At 44.5% G+C, this 16,292-nt stretch overlaps 1 pseudogene; it reads left to right on the top strand.

The window, feature by feature from the left end:
• Positions 1-231: 231 nt before the first annotated feature.
• The window catches only part of LOC137380516 (acyl-CoA dehydrogenase family member 11-like), a 105,333-nt pseudogene continuing 89,272 nt past the window's right edge, over positions 232-16,292 (top strand).

Below are 16,292 nucleotides of genomic sequence, written 5' to 3'. Positions count from 1 at the left end.
CTTTTTCATGAAGACCCCTTTAATACCGAACTAGTTGATCTGAAACAGAAACTCGTGCAGTCAGCAGGAGGCAGGGGTCCTTTGGCTGTAACTTCAGATTCAATCTATAGATCTGAAATCTCTCCTTACAATGAGCTCTTTTCTTCTTCTGCCTTATGGGTTCCCTCTAGTGGGTTCTTTGAGCAGACCAGTCTGTTGGCTGAAATCTCTCTATCTCTCTGTTTGTATACCATGGCTGACACTAAACGATTCCAGGAGAATCACATCTTTAATGAAAAGGCTATGGAGAAACTTTTATCTGCACAGATCCCAGCGTTTCCTCAAGACACAAAGCAACCCTTCACTGTAAGACAGTGCAGGTAACACTCACTAAACCTCAGTGTATATTAAAAGGCTGTGAGTTTCCAGCAATTCCTTAACAAGTGCCGGATGGAGCTTGGAATGCTGGCAATGAGCCAGAATGGAGATCCCAAGAGTAACTTGTTCTGTGCCAGTGAAAGATCCAACAGTCTCAGAAGCCTCGGTGAATTCCTGATCCTAAATAGAAAAACTTGCATTTATATAGCGCCTTTCAGGACCACCAGACTAGAGCATGGCTACCCGACCTGAACCCGATGGGACCTGACGACGTGTGTCGGGTTCGGGTCGGGTCATTCTTCCGGGTCCGGCATTTGGGCTCAGGTCGGGTCGGGCCAGGTCGGACACATTGACAGTACTGCCTTTTGGTCAGCGAGGGAAAAGGAAGTAAGAGTAAGTGTCATTAATTTCCGATAGTTGAGTCCTGTCGGGTCAGGTCAGGTTAGATGTGGTCAGGTGGGGTTTAAATTGTATACTCGAGCAGGCCTTTACACCAGACATCTCAAGGTTCTTTACAGCCAATAAAATACTTTTGAAATATTGGGGTCCAACGTGTACTAGCTAGATGGATAAAGAACTGGCTGGGCAACAGGAGACAGAGAGTAGCAGTGGAAGGGAGTTTCTCAAAATGGAGACATGTAACCAGTGGTGTTCCACAGGGATCCATGCTGGGACCACTGTTGTTTGTGATATACATAAATGATTTGGAGGAAAGTATAGGTGGTCTGATTAGCAAGTTTGCAGACAACACTAAGATTGGTGTCGTAGCAGATAGTGAAGGGGACTGTCAGAGAATACAGCAGAATATAGATAGATTGGAGAGTTGGGCAGAGAAATGGCAGATGGAGTTCAATCAGGGCAAATGCGAGGTGATGCATTTTGGAAGATCCAATTCAAGAGTGAACTATACAGTAAATGGAAAAGTCCTGGGGAAAATTGATGTACAGAGAGATTTGGGTGTTCAGGTCCATTGTTCTTTGAAGGTGGCAATGCAGGTCAATAGAGTGGTCAAGAAGGCATACGGCATGCTTTCCTTCATCGGACGGGGTATTGAGTACAAGAGTTGGCAGGTCATGTTACATTTGTATAGGACTTTGGTTCGGCCACATTTGGAATACTGCGTGCAGTTCTGGTCGCCACATTACCTAAAGGATGTGGATTCTTTGGAGAGGGTGCAGAGGAGGTTCAGCAGGATGTTGCCTGGTATGGAGGGCACTAGCTATGAAGAGAGGTTGAGTAGATTAGGATTATTTTCATTAGAAAGACGGAGGTTGAGGGGGGACCTGATTGAGGTGTACAAAATCATGAGAGGTATAGACAGGTTGGATAGCAAAAAGCTTTTTCCCAGAGTGGGGGATTCAATTACTAGGGGACATGAGTTCAAAGTGAAAGGGGAAAAGTTTAGGGGGGATATGCGTGGAAAGATCTTTACACAGAGGGTGGTGGGTGCCTGGAACGCGTTGCCAGCGGAGGTGGTAGACGCGGGCACGATAGCGTCTTTTAAGATGTATCTAGACAGATACATGAATGGGCAGGAAGCAAAGAGATACAGACCCTTAGAAAATAGGCGACAGGTTTAGATAGAGGATCTGGATCGGCGTAGGCTTGGAGGGCCGAAGGGCCTGTTCCTGTGCTGTAATTTTCTTTGTTTAAATGTAGTCACTGTTGTAATGCAGGAAATGCAGTAGCCAATTTGTGCACAGCAAGCTCCCACAAACAGCAATGTGATAATGACCAGATAGTTTTTTTTTGTGATGTTGATTGAGGGATAAGTATTGGTCATGGGATCTCTTATGTCCACCTACAAGGGCAGGCAGTGCCTCAGTTTAATGTCTCATCCAAAAGGCAGCACTTCTGATACTGCAACACCCCCTCAGTGCTAGCATCAAGTACGCTAGCGCTAATCAAGCCAAGAAGGCTTCGCTGGCTTGTGCCTGTGCACAGGATGGAAGATGGTTGCATCCCCAAGGATGTGCTATTACAGGGAAGTAGCCCATGCCATGAGACCAGCAGGGTGCCCAATGCTCTGATTCAAAAACGCTGTCAAAAGAGACATGACTCTATGACTGTCTATGACATGAAAGCCCTCAACATCAATCATGACAAGTGGGAAACCCTAGCAGATGATCGATACAAACGGCGACACCAGCTGTGGGCAGGAATTCGCCACTACGACATGTGGTTTCAGAAGCTCCAAAGCAGACGCCAGCCGTGCAAACACGGCATCAGCGGAGATCATCCCGCACCACCGGCCAGGGGCAACTTCATGTGTGGCACCATTGACCAACTTTGCCTTTCCAGAATCGGCTTGTTCAGCATCAAAAGAAGTGCAGCAGATGATCTCGTCTGACTTCACCAAAGTTCTGAGGTTGCATTCCCATCATCTATTGTCGATGGAAGGATGTCAATTGCCATTCGGTTTTGAAAATTAAATATATATTGCATGCATACATATACAGACACTTTGTTTGTGTTTAGTTGACTTGCTTAATAATAAAACGTTATGTGTATAAACCCTAAGCTCGAGTAGTTGCTGTGTTAGGCTGGGAGCTCTCTAACATTGGACATCCTACTGCAGACCTGGCCTATGCCTGTAAGCCTTTCTATTGGCCCAGTGGAATCTCTTTTCTAAGACAGAACAGTGATATCAACATTCAGGGTGTGGAAGGTATGTTAGTAAAGGCGTAACGAGCATTATATTCCAATATGATTTAAAAATAGAGGTCCTGAAAATGGGCCATTTCTGTTGGTGTTGGACCCCAGCGGCGATACTTCCATTTGCTAATCACCTGCAGCGTTGACCTCACTGTCAAACGTGTGATACCCTTGTTCAAATACCTTTAATGTTTTGCATGCGCAAATTTCAGGGTGCCTGCCCAGCTGGCAGTGGCACTAGATGAGGGCTTTGGTTGGGGGTGGGGGGCATGGTAATGATCACAAGGGTTGGAGGGGGTGATTGTGGTTTGGTATTGACCATCCAAAGTGGGCATATTACAGTCAAATCCATTTGGTGCCTGATCCCGTATGTAAGTATCATTCACCTGGTTTTCACTCGAGAATTACTGGCAGTGGAAAACCAGGCTAATTGCCCCACTTTCTGAATCAGTAGCACTGAGGCCAATTATTGCACCTCAGTATTGGGGTGAGATTCATTGGGCTGAATTTTTCTGGCCTCATGGGTTTGGTGGTGGGGGGGTGCAGGTTGCGGTTGGAGGGGTGGGAAAATAGAGGGGAGCTGCGTTGGGATGGCTCCCTGTCACATTCCCACTGCTGGGGAACTTTTCCAGGGGTAGGCAGGAAAGCAGATCGGCTGCCTCCTCCAATTGGCAGACAGCCAATTTACATAACCAAGGCCCCAGTTAGGGATGATTTAGCGGGCTCAATGGCATTTTGACAGTGTTGCAGATAAAGTGGATAGGGGAGCTCCCGACTTTAGAATATAACCACACTTCTTACTTTACAGTTTACTTAAATTTCTGGAATGATTTTGACAAGAGTTCCATGTATAATGGCCATGGGGAGGAAGGGGAATCACTCCGAGTAATATATTGGCTTGGCTCAATTGGTATAGTGCTTTGAGGGAGAAGGTTGTGGGTCCAGCCTCCAATCCAGGAGTTCAATACACAATCTAGGTTGTGAGGCAGTGGTGTAGCACTATGAAAGGTCTCAGTGGTGCTTTAAACAGAGGATCTATTTCCATCTTGCTGTCGAGGTGGGTGTTAAGGATCCTTTGGCTCTATTCAATGAGGAGTGCTCCTGGTCAATATTTCCTCTCAATATCACCAATATCACCCACCCAAAAAATGCTGATTCTGTCAGGTCAAAATTGGTCTCTTCATTTCATTGCTGTGCGCAGAATGTGCTATGTGTCCCTACTTCACAATAGTCACTGCATTTCAAAGCCATTTGCTGACTATGATGTGCTTTGAGGTGTGATAATGTACAACATCATTGCAAGGAGGGAGACTTTCAACTCGTGTTCGAGATTGGCTACCTGTAATACAAACCGCCCAGTTTTCATTTCCTGGCAGACAAGTTGAAAACCATCTCCAAGTTTTCTAACAAAAGTCAGTGTTTGTATTGCTACATTTTTCAAATCTAACGTACGTGAAGCTGGATTTAGCTGTGAGCTGCTCAATTTTGTAGGCAACAGCAAGCGAGGGAGAGTAATAGAGACAGAGCAAGATTTAAGGAAGGTTTTATTTGACATGTGCAATTGAGAAGAACATTTAATCTAATACTGATAATTAATAAATAAATCAAAGTAATCTGGCAGAGTCAACATGGTTTTGTGAAAGGGAAATCATGTTTAACCAATTTATCGGAGTTCTTTGAGGGAACAAAGAACAAAGAACAAAGAAAATTACAGCACAGGAACAGGCCTTCGGCCCTCCAAGCCTGCGCCGATCCAGATCCTCTATCTAAACCTGTCGCCTATTTTCTAAGGGTCTGTATCTCTTTGCTTCCTGCCCATTCATGTATCTGTCTAGATACATCTTAAAAGACGCTATCGTGCCCGCGTCTACCACCTCCGCTGGCAACGCGTTCCAGGCACCCACCACCCTCTGCGTAAAGAACTTTCCACGCATATCCCCCCTAAACTTTTCCCCTCTCACTTTGAACTCGTGACCCCTATAATTGAATTCCCCACTCTGGGAAAAAGCTTCTTGCTATCCACCCTGTCTATACCTCTCATGATTTTGTACACCTCAATCAGGTCCCCCCTCAACCTCCATCTTTCTAATGAAAATAATCCTAATCTACTCAACCTCTCTTCATAGCTAGCGCCCTCCATACCAGGCAACATCCTGGTGAACCTCCTCTGCACCCTCTCCAAAGCATCTACATCCTTTTGGTAATGTGGCGACCAGAACTGCACGCAGTATTCCAAATGTGGCCGAACCAAAGTCTTATACAACTGTAACATGACCTGCCAACTCTTGTATTCATTACCCCGTCCGATGAAGGAAAGCATGCCGTATGCCTTCTTGACCACTCTATTGACCTGCGTTGCCACCTTCAAAGAACAATGGACCTGAACACCCCAATCTCTCTGTACATCAATTTTCCCCAGGACTTTTCCATTTATTGTATAGTTCACTCTTGAATTGGATCTTCCAAAATGCATCACCTCGCATTTGCCCTGATTGAACTCCATCTGCCATTTCTCTGCCCAACTCTCCAATCTATCTATATTCTGCTGTATTCTCTGACAGTCCCCTTCACTATCTGCTACTCCACCAATCTTAGTGTCGTCTGCAAACTTGCTAATCAGACCACCTATACTTTCCTCCAAATCATTTATGTATATCACAAACAACAGTGGTCCCAGCACTGATTCCTGGTCAACACCACTGGTCACACGTCTCCATTTTGAGAAACTCCCTTCCACTGCTACTCTCTGTCTCCTGTTGCCCAGCCAGTTCTTTATCCATCTAGCTAGTACACCCTGGACCCCATGCGACTTCACTTTCTCCATCAGCCTACCATGGGGAGCCTTATCAAACGCCTTACTGAAGTCCATGTATATGACATCTACAGCCCTTCCCTCATCAATCAACTTTGTCACTTCCTCAAGGAATTCTATTAAGTTGGTAAGACATGACCTTCCCTGCACAAAACCATGTTGCCTATCACTGATAAGCCCATTTTCTTCCAGATGGGAATACATGTGCTGTGGATAAAGGTGGATGTACTGTACTTAGATTTCCGGAAGGCATTTGATAAGGTGCCACATCAAAGGTTATTGCAGAAAATAAAAGCTCATGGTGTAGGGGGTAACATATTGGCATGGATAGAAGATTGCCTAGCTAACAGGAAACAGAGAGTAGGCATAAATGGGTCATTTTCTGGTTGGCAAGATGCGACGAGTGGTTTGCCACAGGGATCTGTGCTGGGGCCTCACCTTTTTACAATTGATATAAATGACTTAGATGAAGGGACTGAAGGTATGTTTGCTAAATTTGCTGATGACACAAAGATAGCTAGGAAAGTAACTTCTGAAAAGGACATAAGGGGGCTGCAAAGGGATATAGATAGGTTAAGTGAGTGGGCAAAGATCTGGCAAATGGAGTATAATGTGGGAAAATGTGAAATTGTTCACTTTGGCCGGAAGAATAAAAAAGAAGCATATTATCTAAATGGTGAGAGATTGCAGAGTCTGAGATGCAGAGGGATCTAGGTGTCCTAGTGCATGTATTGCAAAAGGTTAGTATGGAGGTACAGTATGTAATTAGGAAAGCTAATAGAATGTTATCGTTTATCGCGAGGGGAATTGAATACAAAAGTAGGGAGGTTATGCTTCAGCTATACAGGGTATTGGTGAGACCACATCTGGAGTACTGTGTACAGCACTGGTCTCCTTATTTAAGGAAGGGTGTAAGTGCATTGGAGGCAGTACACAGTAGATTTACTAGACTAATACCTGGAATGGGCAGGCTGTCTTATGAGGAAAGGCTAGGCTTGTATCCGCTGGAATTCAGAAGAGTTAAAGGTGACTTGATTGAAACATATAAGATCCTGAGGGGTCTTGACAGGGTGGATGTGGAAAGGATGTTTCCTCTTGTGGGAGAATCTAGAACTAGGGGTCACTGTTTAAAAATAAGGGATCGCCCATTTAAGACAGAGATGAGGAGAAATTTTTTCTCTGAGGATCGTGAGTCTTTGGAACTCTCTTCCTCAAAAGGCGGTGGAAGCAGAGTCTTTGAATATTTTTAAAGCAGAGGTAGATAGATTCTTGATAAGCAAGGGAGTGAAAGGTTATCAGGGGTAGGTGGAAATGTGGAGTAATCAGTTCAGCCATGAGCTTACTGAATGGCAGAGCAGGCTCGAAGGACTGAGTGGCATACTCCTGCTCCCAATTCGTATGTTCATAAATAGGAACAGGAGTAGGCCATTCAGCCCCTCCAACCTGTTCCACCATTCAATAAGATCACGGCTGATCTGTGACCTAACTTCATCCACTTGCCTTGGCTCCGTATCCCTTAATACCCTCAACTAGCAAAAGATCTATTGATCTCAGATTTAAAGTTATTAATGAGCTGCTCCTTTTAGTGGGAGAGAGTTTCACACTTCTACCAGCCTTTGCATAAAGAAATGTTTCCTAACTTCTCTGCTGAATGGCCTGGCTCTGATTTTAAGGTTATGTCCTCTTGTCCTAGACACCCCAACAGCAGAAATATAAATTAACATAGAAATCAAACAATGACAGACATAGGTATAGTCCTGTCTGAAACATGGCATTTGAGTGGGTGTCAAAGGAGGCATGTTTGCTTCATATTTCCCTGCTAGCATTATTTTCCAGGAATTCCATCTCACGAGGAGCTGACCTTCATGTACAGCCGCTCTCAAGGTCTTTCTATGCCTCTACCCAACTGGAATCCTTTCCTGGCTCTGTCCTTTTTTAAAATAGCTGCCATACTGCAGGGAAAGTTACTGTTCCACAAAGGACTGAAGACAATTCTTTGGGACGCTGCAATGATTGGACGCCTAGAAGCAACATCATTCAGTCACAAAGACAGGGCTCTTGCTGCTAGTAACCTGGGACAGTTTAACAACCTGCAACATTCTGATTGCCAGCTTGTAGTAACTCCTAGATTTTTGTTGCTGCCTAGCTTCTGTTTCCTCCCACACTCTTAAGTACTGATCGAGGAGAGAGTTAGCTGCCCAAACCTAGGATATTTCTATAGTACTTGTGTCTCCTTACCCTGTGTGCCATCTCTGGTTAGGAGACTATACTGCCACTAGACTGCCACTAACCCTGCTCTGAAAATCCCTCTGGAGTGTTGCGCACGAATAACCTGGGAGCGCCTCCCTATTGATTCTCCCCTGCCCTGTCCTGGGCAGTTGCACAGTTCCACTCAACTTATCCCATGGTAATACAGGAGTATGAGTTCACCTACCAAAATGCACTGCAGCAAGTTGGAGTCCACTGTGTTGTGGCAGAATGAATTGCGTCCCTGTACTGTCTGAATTTAGAATCATTGATTGCCAATTATTCTATGTCAATTTAGCAGGTGAGAGAACATCAACAGTAACTTGCATTTATCTAGTGCCCTTAATGCAGTAAAACATCCCAAGGTGCTTTACAGGAACGTGATCACACAAAATTTGACACCGAACCATCTAAGGGGATATTCGGGCAGGTGACCAAAAGCATGGTCAAAGGAGGAGAGAGAAGTATAGAGTTGGGCAAGTTCCGGGAAGGAATTCCAGAGCTTAGGGCCTTGACAGCTGAAGGCATATCCACTAATAGCGGAGCAATTAAAATCAAGGATGTGCAAGAGACCAGAATTAAAAAATAAATTGAACGATGGGCAGCCAGCATTTTAAAAGTTGAAATGAACTGAACTTGTATCTTAAGAGCTACAGATGTCTGCAAAGCTCCATGCAGACGCACAAGGCCTTGTGAAGCATGCTTAAAATGCTGACTATTGGCATGTATGAATAATAGCTACTTGGCTGTGATACTGGAGTATTATCAGAGCCATGGACATCAGTAGGGTCCCAGTCAGCAGTATCAGGGAAGAGAGATCATTGGTAAGCAAAAACAAAACCAATGTTATTCTCCAGAAGTGGAAGCTTGAAGATGCAAAGGTAAAATTTGATGGATTTTCACCACACAGAAGAGCAGAATCAAATCACAATGCAGAACGAAACTGAATACTGTTACTGCAGGAGCAGAAAGCGGCGGTGTCAACTTGAGAATATGGTCTTGGTAAAGAAAGCCCAACGGATCTTACACCTGAGGACAAAGCTCTCTGATCTGATCTGATCTGAAGAGGCGGTAAGTATTGCTGTTATAGCGCAGGAAGAGACAGGACAATACAATTCACATTGCTTGCTCCAAGAACCTGTTTGGACAGCTGATAATTTCTCTGCTGTACCTTATTCCCATTTCACTTGGCACCTCCAAAAGCAATTTTGACACAAATTCTCAGATGTGAAGGTACATTTTAACTTGGAGTGGATTTCTGGTGGGAAGTAGTCTGACGAATTGATAAAATGAAACCTAAATGAAGAGGCAAAAATATACCGAGCCATGACAACAGGGTGAAGAATACTAAGGGAAAAAGCTGAGGACAATGACCCTGAAAATGACAGCATGGAATACTAGTGGATGAACTTTAATACGCTCAATCTATATTCTCCAGTAACAGTGACTGCTGAAGACATTATCAGCAGAGATAAAGTTAGTGCCCCTAGCTACTTTAACAATCCTGTCATTTCAACTGTGTCCGTGTGTTATCTCAACCAGCTTCCTAACATTGTCAAGTTGAATACTCACTCAAGGACAGTCCACTGGCCAGGCCGTGGAGTTCTATAAAATCCTTGGAAATTGAAAAGTATGCAAAACAAAAGGATATTGAAGTCATTCAGAATTCTTTGCAACGTTTTTTTATTTCAAAAGGCTGCCAATGGTGACACAGCAGCCCTGAGATTAAAACCAGCGGCTTTAAGATCGGCAGTGCTGCATCTGCAGTGTGCCTTGACAACCGATTCTCTGATCCATCAAATTTTAGGGATAATCTCTTTAAGGAGGTTGGCTCTTAATCTGTTTTTTTAAAAATTAACTAGGCTTTAGTGACCTGTTCTCCCCCACTCTCCCAAACACACCATTAGTGGTGTTTGATTATCAACATGTAGTGCTTAAGTGTATCACATTGAATGAGATACGAAGACGTTCAACTCTATCTAGCTGACTCTGTTAGTTCTCTTTATAGGACACGCATAAGCCAATCTTTTTCTATTTCGTTTTCGTCACCGAAACATAAGGGCAACACTGTAGTAATGGGCACAGTGCTCAACCCTGCACCAAAGGATTGAGTTTGAGGAAAGGCTGGAGAAACTGGGCCTCTTTAGCTTTAAAAGGAAGTAACTGAAAGAAATGTTTGCAACAATAAACAAGCTAATAAATGGAGATCTTCCCTCTACAGCTTCCAACCTCATAGTCTCACAACCCCGGACAGCTCGCTTCTACCTCCTTCCCAAAATCCACAAACAAGACTGTCCCGGCAGACCCATTGTGTCAGCCTGCTCCTGCCCCACTGAACTTATTTCTTCCTATCTAGACTCTATCTTTTCTGGACTGGTCCAGTCTCTTCCCACCTACATCCGTGACTCTTCTGACGCCCTACGTCATTTTGATAATTTCCAGTTTCCTGGCCCCAGCCGCCTCCTCTTCACTATGGACGTCCAATCTTTATATACCTGCATCCCCCACCAGGATGGTTTGAGGGCTCTCCGCTTCTTCCTTGAACAGAGGCCCAACCAGTCCCCATCCACCACCACCCTCCTCCACCTGGCTGAACTTGTTCTCACATTGAACAACTTCTCCTTCAACTCCACTCACTTCCTTCAAGTAAAAGGTGTTGCTATGGGTACCCGCATTGGTCCTAGTTATGCCTGTCTTTTCGTGGGATATGTCGAACATTCCTTGTTCCAGTCCTACTCAGGCCCCCTCCCCCAACTCTTTTTCCGGTACATTGATGACCGTATCGGTGCCTTTTCCTGCTCCTGCCCCGAACTGCAAAACTTTATCAACTTTGCTTCTAATTTCCACCCTTCTCTCACCTTTACATGGTCCATCTCTGACAATTCTCTTCCCTTCCTCGATTTCACTGTCTCCATCTCTGGGGATATGCTGTCCACTAATATCCATTATAAGCCCACCGACTCCCACAGCTACCTGGACAACACTTCTTCACACCCTGCCTTCTGTAAGGACTCCATTCCATTCTCCCAGTTTTTCCGTCTCCGACGCATCTGCTCTGATGATGCTACCTTCCATGACAGCGCTTCTGATATGTCTTCCTTTTTCCTCAACCGAGGATTCCCCCCCACTGTGGTTGACAGGGCCTTCAACCGTGTCCGGCCCATTTCCCGCACCTCTACCCTCACCCCTTCCCCTCCCTCCCAGAACTGCAACAGGGTTCCCCTTGTCCTCACTTTCCACCCCATCAGCCTCCATCTCCAAAGGATCATCCTCCGCCATTTCAACCACCTCCAGCGTGATGCCACTACCAAACGCATCTTCCCCTCCCTTCCCCTGTCAGTATTCCGAAGGGATCGTTCCCTCCGCGACACCCTGGTCCGCTCCTCCATTACCCCCACCACCTCATCCCCTTCCCACGGCACCTTCCCCTGCAATCGCAAGAGGTGTAATACCTGCCCATTTACCTCCTCTCTCCTCACTATCCCAGGCCCCAAACACTCCTTTCATGTGAAGCAGCGATTTACTTGTACTTCTTTCAATTTAGTATACTATATTCGCTGCTCATAATGTGGTCTCCCCTACATTGGGGAGACCAAATGCAGACTGAGTGACCGCTTTGCAGAACACCTCCGCTCAGTCTGCAAGCAGGACCCTGAGCTTCCGGTTGCTTGCCATTTCAACAGTCCCCCCTGCTCTCATGCTCACATCTCTATCCTGGGATTGCTGCAGTGTTCCAGTGAACATCAACGCAAGCTCGAGGAACAGCATCTCATTTACTGATTAGGCACACTACAGCCTGCCGGACTGAACATTGAGTACAATAACTTCAGAGCATGACGGGCCCCCCATTTTACTTTTATTTTTAGCTATTTTTTCTTTTTTCTTTTTTTTGTGTTTATTTTATTTTATCTTAGTTTGTTCAGTTTGTTTACCTACTGTTTATTTCATGTTTGTACTTGCGGCTGTTCAGTTTTCAGTCCGTTAACACTCTATCTGTACTAATGCTTTGTCTTTCAACACACCATTAACCTACTGTTTGCCTTTGCTCCATGACTTCTGGTCAGTTATTCACTGTGGCCTTGTCCTATCTACACCTTCTCCTTTGTTATCTCTTGCCCTAACCCCCGCTTTACTTGCTTCAAACCTTTTACATTTCTAATATCTGCTCGTTGTGAAGAAGGGTCACTGACCTGAAACGTTAACTCTGCTTCTCTCTCCACAGATGCTGCCAGACCTGCTGAGTATTTCCAGCATTTCTTGTTTCTATTTCAGATTTCCAGCATCCGCGGTATTTTGCTTTTATTTAAGCTAATAAAGGTGACGTAAATCTGGAGAATTACTTCAATTTGAGAAATAGAGGCACTAGTAATAGAGGATGTAGACTAGAACTGGTAAAAGACTAATTCAGGACAAATGCTGGGAGGAATTTTTTTAATGGAAAGCATGATCAGCACTTGTAATGGTATTGCAGCTGGGGCAGTGGAGGCTAAACTTAGGTCGATGACTTAATGAATTAATGCTCTGAGCAGGGCTGAGGGGCCTCCGACATTTATATTTATCTAGCCCCCCTCCTTTCTGCTTTTTTTGCCTTTCTAACTCTGAGACTCTATCAATTCCTGTTTATAGGGAGTAACATTTCTCCTGTCAGTTTTTGCTCACTCAATTTATTCTAGTCAATTGTTTATAAATTTATAGAAGCAAAATACTGCAGATGCTCAAAATCTGAAATAAAAGAAGAAAATGCTGGAAATACTCGGGCAACATTTTTGGAGGGAGACACAGAGTTAATGTTTCAGGTCTGTGACCCTTCATCAGAACTGCCAGAAGTTAGAGATGTAACAGGTTTTAAGTGTTAACGTAACTTGAATTTAACTCCCTGTTTCTCTGTCCACTGTTGATGCCAGAGTATTTGCAGTATTTTCTGTTTTTATTCCAGCATCTGCAGGTTTTTGCTCTGGTATTAGTGTTTAATTCATTGTCACTTCTCTTCCAGGAATGTCCGTCTTGAAGAAGCTCAGCTGTTCCTCCCCTCCCTTCTTTCCCTGCCTCTATATATGCTTAAAACCTGTTACATCTCTAACTCTCCAGTTCTGCTGGAAGGTCACTGACCTGAAACGTTAGCTCTATTTCTTGTCCACGGATGCTGGCAGACCTGCTGAGTATTTCCAGCATTTTCTGTTTATAAGTTTACTTACGACAAAACAGTTTTTTTTGGGGGGGGGATAGGAAGAAATTCTGGGTTGGATGGAATTAGAGTTAATGCTCTTTAAATTTAAAAACACTTCTCACAAAGTTCCTGTACCACAGTGTCATCACAGGCAAATGCCTTCATTATTGAAGAGCAGTAAAGGCCTGAGTCAGTAAATTGGGTATGTCTCCATTTCATATTGTGTACTTTCCTCATACAGTGGGTGAGTTTATGATATTGGTTAAAATGGTTGGTGCTGCAGGACCGAGGAGGCGCTGAGGAATAGGTTTGAGGCCAGTAGGTTTGACTGTGTAGACTGCCGGTCAGAGGTAGAGCTGGTGATGGTGGTGGGTTAGGCAGTACAATGTCATTGTACCTATTCCTTCAATACTCTCTAAGTGCCACAGTTGGGTTAGTGGCATCACTCTCACCTCTGAGTTGATAGGTAATGGACTCAGACCTCATTCCAGGACTTGAGCATACAATCCAAGCTGACTCTACATCCTGATTCTACAGGAGTCCTGTGCTCTTAGCAGTGCTTTCTTTCAGGTGGGACATTAAACTGAGATCCAGTCTGTCCTCCCAGATGATACAAGAGCTTACATGGTGTTATGCGAAGAAGGGCGGGCGGGCTTGCCTGGTGCCTTGGCCAACAGTTACCACTGAACCAACACTATCTAGAACAGGTTATCTGGTCATTTATTTCATGGCTGTTACTTGGATCTTTCTGTACGCAAATCGACTCTGCCATTTGCCTAAATTACAACAGTGACTATACTTCAAAAGTGCCTGATGTTAAGTGCTTTGGGATGTTTTGAGATTATGAAAGGTGTTGCAAAAATGCAAGTTTGTTCTTTCTCCAGATGTGACTTCTTGCAATTCCTCTTTGTGGATTCATGGCCATTTTGTTCCAAATATTACTGAGATGTGACGATTGCAACTCTGTGGACAAAAAAAGTTAGTTACAGCTGAATTGAATGGAATGGCCTACGTGCCCTTCAATTGCACAGAGCAGTCCTTATGGGCTCTGCTGTCACTGTATTGAGAATCTGAGTGCAGCAAAGCTACAGTCGTGGTCGAAAAGGGCATTCGGTGTGCTAGAACACAGTGTGCTTAATTTTGTACCCTCAATGGGATTTTGAAAAGCGTATTCTTTCAACCTTTTCAGGAACACTAATGCTCGAAACTGTTAACATGTTTCTTGTTTCTGCCGATGCGTCCACTCGATCCCTACTTGGAAATGCCAGCGCTGAGAATGTGCACATGTATGGTGAAAGCATAAAGTCTCTGACAGAAACAGACTGACAGGTCTGCAACTGGTAAAAGCATAGTAGAGAACACTAGTCTGTAGAGTCTCTGTGTTGCCAACTTCTGCACACATTTCAATGTTAAGTTTTGCTTCGCTCTTGCCTCCAATTGGAAACTTCCATCGTCCCAGTCTGGCATGGATTCACACCGAAGTCCAGTGTGTGCTGACATATCACATCATGCTTTGCAGTATCTCATCTAGATTTATATTCATTTGCCATTTTCTTCGTCAGTTCTAATTAATTCTAATGGCAGATTGCTTACTATAAATATGAAAGACTGCAAATGCTGCACCTTTTATGCATCTATGATAACTTTGCAGAATGTATAAGATAAAGTTTGGAGTATGGAAATGCAAAGGTAGATCATCCGACTCTGCCCTCCCAGCAGTGAGTTATGATCTGAAGAACTTGCTCTATTTCTAAATTGTTGTATCCTGTTGTAAATAAAATTTTACTATGGTAAAGCTTTCTTTTTCCCAAGGGGGGAAGTGTGATCGAATCTGTGGTTTGCGGGACCAGTGGGGGAGTGATCTGTTGTCTGAACAGATGACTTGTCAACTGTTCTGTTAGGTGCACTTACTCTGGTTTCAAAGACTTTTTTCTGAGACAGACCCAAATTGAAAGGAAAACTAAAACTTCAGGTTTCTGGGGAGACAGAAACTGGTTGGAACCAGATTAAAAAGACACAGAGACATTCAAGCTCAGATCATGCAGGAGTGGAGTTCAGACAGGCTGAAGAAAGTGAAGACTCCATCCAGGAGTTGGCTGTAGGCAAATACGAGTTGCTGCAGCTGTTTCTAGTTTTAGTTTTAGAGATACAGCACTGAAACAGGCCCTTTGGCCCACCGAGTCTGTGTCGACCATCAACCACCCATTTATACTAATCCTACACTAATTCCATATTCCTACCACATCCCCACCTGTCCCTACATTTCCCTACCACCTACCTATACTAGGGGAAATTGCTAATGGCCAATTTACCTATCAACCTGCAAGTTTTTGGCATGTGGGAGGAAACCGGAGCACCCAGAGGAAACCCACGCAGACACAGGGAGAACTTGCAAACTCCACACAGGCAGTACCCAGAATTGAATCCAAGTCGCTGGAGCTGTGAGGCTGCGGTGCTAACCACTGCGCCACTGTGCCACCCTATTACTGAAGGTAATACTGGTGGATCCACGTCATCAAGACTGTTGTGAGCAGAGCTGAGGAGATTCTGGAGAAGGGCACTGTTTTGGTGAAGATCATACCCATGGAGTTCTGGTTAAAGGGGAGCTGCTGCCGGTTGAGAATCAATGGCTGCATCTTGGACGAAAGGAGCTGGAGAGCTTTGATAAATTTTGTGACTGTAATTGGTGCCATATATGCACCAGGCCTTGCTGCATATGGACAGGGACTGCTTCAGTATCTGAGGAGTTGCGAATGGTGCTGAACATCGCACTATCATCAGCGAACATCCCCACTTCTGACCTTACGTTGGAGGGAAGGTCATTGATGAAGCAGCTGAAGATGATTGTGCCTAGGACACTACCTTGACGAACTCTTGCAGAGAAGTCCTGGGACTGAGATGATTGACCTTTTCTACCTCATTTCCACCTTCCCACATTATCCTCATATCCCTCAATTCCCTGAATGTCCAAAATCTACAGACCGCTATCTGACAACCTGAAAATAAACCCTTTATTCCTGTTCTCTATTTTCTGTCCACTAACCTATCCTCAAT

Source organism: Heterodontus francisci, chromosome 2 (genome assembly GCF_036365525.1).
Source record: "Heterodontus francisci isolate sHetFra1 chromosome 2, sHetFra1.hap1, whole genome shotgun sequence".
In the NCBI taxonomy this organism is placed as follows: domain Eukaryota; kingdom Metazoa; phylum Chordata; class Chondrichthyes; order Heterodontiformes; family Heterodontidae; genus Heterodontus; species Heterodontus francisci.
The sequence above is the reverse complement of the archived record's forward strand: the minus strand, read 5'-3'. Positions and strand labels throughout refer to the sequence as shown.